Source organism: Microtus ochrogaster, chromosome 4 (genome assembly GCF_000317375.1).
Source record: "Microtus ochrogaster isolate Prairie Vole_2 chromosome 4, MicOch1.0, whole genome shotgun sequence".
Lineage (NCBI taxonomy): Eukaryota > Metazoa > Chordata > Mammalia > Rodentia > Cricetidae > Microtus > Microtus ochrogaster.
The window spans coordinates 41365558-41369684 of record NC_022011.1 but is presented as its reverse complement, the minus strand read 5'-3'; the positions used below and the strand labels follow the sequence as shown (position 1 = coordinate 41369684).

Below are 4127 nucleotides of genomic sequence, written 5' to 3'. Positions count from 1 at the left end.
GACTCCATACTGGCCCTAATATCAGCAAAGAGGCTAAAGGACTGAGAGAGAGAGAGAGAGAGAGAGAGAGAGAGAGAGAGAGAGAGAGAGAGAGAGAGAGAGAGAGAGAGAGAGAGAGAGACAGAGTTAGTTAGTTAGTTCCAGGACAGTCTACACAGAGAAACCCTATCTTGAAAACCAACAAACACACATGCACCATGTTCTTTTCACTTAATAAAATCATATATATTCCAGAGTCAATACGTTTACAGCTAAAAGATTACTAAACATATATTACATGCTAGTCACTGTTGTGCCAAACAGAATCCGATCCCTTCCTAAGATAATATAAATGACTAATTTTTTAAATTTATCTTATGGATATGAACATTTTGCCTGCATGTGTAGTATGTGCACCACCCAAATGTCTGGTGGGCACAGAGGTCAAGGAAGGTGTCAGATCTCTCAAAACTGGAGTTATGGATGGTTATGAGCTACCATGTGGGTGCTGGGACTGGAGCCTGGGTCATCCGCAAGAGCAGCAAGGGCTTTTACTCACTGAGACATCTCTCTCCAGCCCCAAATGACTAGTTTTAAAGGTATTGGTACAGATGTCAGAGTAAAAATAAAAGTACCCAATAGCAACAGGCATTTTCTCAGGCTTCTATGTTAACCCCTTATGTGTTTGCTTACACACTGTCATTCACTGCTCTATGATTTCTGCAGTCTATTCCCCAGAACACTATACAATCTTTACATAGCCTATTCAACAGTAAGGGAAAAGCAACCCACGAATTTTTTTTTCTTTTTTGATTTTTATTGAGCTCTACATCTTTCTCTGTTCCCCTCTTCCCTCCCCTTGAACCTTCTCCCAAGGTCCCCATGCTCCCAATTTACTCAGAAGATCTTGTCTTTTTCTACTTCCCATGTAGATTAGATCCATGTATGTCTCTTTTAGAGTCTCATTGTTGTCTAGGTTCTCTGGGATTGTGATTTGTAGGCTGATTTCCTTTGCTTTATGTTTAAAAACCACCTATTAGTGAGTACATGTGATAATTGTCTTTCTGGGTGTAGGTTACCTCACTCAATTGATGTTTTCTAGCTCCATCCATTTGCCTGCAAATTTCAAGGTGTCATTGTTTTTTTCTGCTGTGTAGTACTCCATTGTGTAAATGGACCACATTTTCCTTATCCATTCTTCAGCTGAGGGGCATTTAGGTTGCTTCCAGGTTCTGGCTATGACAAACAATGCTGCTACGAACATAGTTGAGCACATGTCCTTGTAGCACAGTTGAGCATCCTTTGGATACATACCCAAAGGGGGTGTTGCTGCAACCCACTAAATTCTGCTGGTGATCTAAAGTCTTTCTTAGTATCACTCTTTGGTGTTAGGTTTTTATTTGTACATTTTGTTAGGAGACAAGACTACTTTATGATTCCAACACCAACAACATGAAAACACCTATTATCTACTAAGCACAAACCACTATTAAAGGTTTTCACAATGATCAAAAAACGGAAGTAACACTGTCTCTACATTCACAGAACTCAAGAATGGATGCCTTCTTGCTTAGAAGCCCTGAAGTGGAATGCTACTCAACTTATCACCCAGGCAGACATAAAACTTCCATAGTCCATCTAATAATCTAATCAAAAATGGTCAATTTCCTTTCCATAATAGTATTACAACCTCTGAAACAACCTGTCCATTTCTGAGATCAACTTTCCACAAGTCATTTAAAGTTATACATTTGTATATTAATCTTCCTACTAATGATAGTATGCTATGAATAAGAAATAAGGTACTCCAATTCTGCACCCTCTTTTTTATAAAAGTACTTATCCATCTTTAAAAATATGAAACCTGCATTTGAAAGGACTGTTAAGAGTAAAAATGTTCCTGATAATACAGATGAGTTTGGGAGGAGCAGCACATAGCTAGAATAAGACTGTTCACCACAGACACGAACTAATGGGTGATATGATAGTAATGCTCATTAAACTGATACCCAATATACTTCTTTATTTTGCAAACTTTAAGAAGTTTGAAATGTAGTATCTCTTATATATAATCTAGCATTATGGACAATAGATTATATATAATATAGTTATCTCTTAATACTAATATTGTCCCTGCCACAGCTTTTTCCATAGCTGTTTGTTTTGTGTGTATGTGTATGCACATACGTGGCTGTCAGAGGATAACAAGCAGGAATTCATTCTCTTCTTCCACCACATGGGTTCCAGAATCCAACTCGGATTGTCAAGCTTGGCAGCAAGAGCCTTTACCTGCTGAGCCACCTTAATAGCTCCCCTCCCACATTGCTAACATTTTTAATGACACAAGCATCTTAATAACTTAGTTTCAACATATCTTACATGTCTTACTAAGACTATGCAAATATAATACTTATAAAATTGGTTGCAAGAAATTTCCAAGCTCTTTTGCAAGGTCGAAGTTTACAAGTATAAAATTTAAGATAAAAAATAGAAAGCAGACTTTTTAAAAGAAAAATAGCCTAATTCCAAGAAATTTTCAATAGTTATTAGAATCTAAGGTTTTTTATATCTTTACAACAAACTCACTTATTGAGTGCTTAATATAAACCAGCTACTTCATAAACAATCTCTAATCCTAAAAATTCATTTTACAAATAAGGAAACCAGGTTAAAAGTGATATACTGATGATTATATACTACTAAAAAGACATGTAGGATTAAGCCCAGGGTCTATTCCAAAGTCATGCTCCTTTCATTCAACAGATATTAAACACCTATTATAAGCCTAGCAAAATCAGAGACACTGAGGCACTTCATGCCAAACAAGGTACTAAGAGCTTTCTTTAAAGCCTACTTAATCCTTGAAGTAATTCTGAAACGTGGGCACAATTATTCCCTTTATAAATAAGGACACTGAATCTGGGGGGTTAACCTACCTAGTTAGGGTCAATTAAGTAACCAGGACTCTATAATTTGGGCATTTTACTTGGTCACGCCTGAGAGCAGGCAGGTTAAGGTTTTGGAGTGTAAAAGCCTTGAATTCCTATTCTGGTACTGCCACTTCCTAGTTACAGCAATTCCCCAGAAAAACTGTTGAAAGCAGGGAAGCTGGATTACCCTGGGGTCAAACTTGTCCTTGATGATCACATTTACATAAAAGATAGTTGAGCCAGAGCAGTCAACTTTCCAGAGTTTCTAACACTCGCTGTGCAGCCACCAAGAACACAGAGCTTTCTTCACAAATAAAAGAGGAAATCCTACCACCTCTCCTCCAATGAGCATCTGCCAGGGGAGCAGCTGACATGGTAGATTTTGGGTGTTACCCGTTATCACCCAGTGCAAACAGAGGAAAAATGGAATTGAGTTGCCACTGCTCTGAAACGGTCACATCGTGTATGTCCAACCGTCGCTGAACGTAGTGTAGTACAAAACACAGCAGCCAGTGTGGGGAGGAGCCCGTTTGCGGGTGCTGTCATTACTCAGCTACAGAACAACTTCTAGCCTCAGTTCGTCCCCTGTCCCTTATTTAAAAAAATGCGGAAAACTCTCAAAAAGCACTCGGAGCAAGGTACGCGTGAAGACACCTAAACCCGTGCCTGGCACACAGTGGCGTGCAAACTCTTGAAGCAGTCCCATGCCACCTTCTTTTCTCAAATGCTCAAGATGCCCAAAACTTTTCTCTTTCGTTATTTCTCGATGCTGTGTAGGCTGTAAGGCGCGCGGGCTGCCCAGGGACTTCACGGGGACTCCCAGGACCTCGCCAACTGTCCCCGACCCTACCCCCGATCACAGATCGGCTGCGACAAGGACACGGGAGTCAGCGCGCGGTGCCGAAGCGCTGCCTTTTGTACGGAGGGAAAGATGTGGCCTGGGGTGGGACTGCCGCCGCTGGGGCTCGTGGGTGGCAGGACGGTGACACGCGTGGGGAAACACTGCGGGCGGGGGCGGTGTGAAGCTGCGGGCAAAGGAGGCGAGGCCCGGGCCTGCGGCGGCCGTGGCCGCGGCCCGCAGGCCGGCAGATGAGGCGGGAACACACCCTCCCCGCACGCCTCGGAGCGGGACCGCAGCCCGGGAGCACGAGCCGGGCCGGGTGGCGCGGGCGACAGCTCGCCCCACAGAGCGCTGTCAGGCCGGCGCCCTCCGCCGCC

The 4127-nt window shown here is 42.6% G+C and overlaps 1 protein-coding gene across 1 annotated transcript in view; it reads right to left on the bottom strand.

The window, feature by feature from the left end:
• Rab14 (RAB14, member RAS oncogene family) overlaps nucleotides 1-4127 on the bottom strand; it is a 28435-nt gene that overhangs the window by 24082 nt on the left and 226 nt on the right. The gene's annotated exons all lie outside the window — the stretch shown is intronic.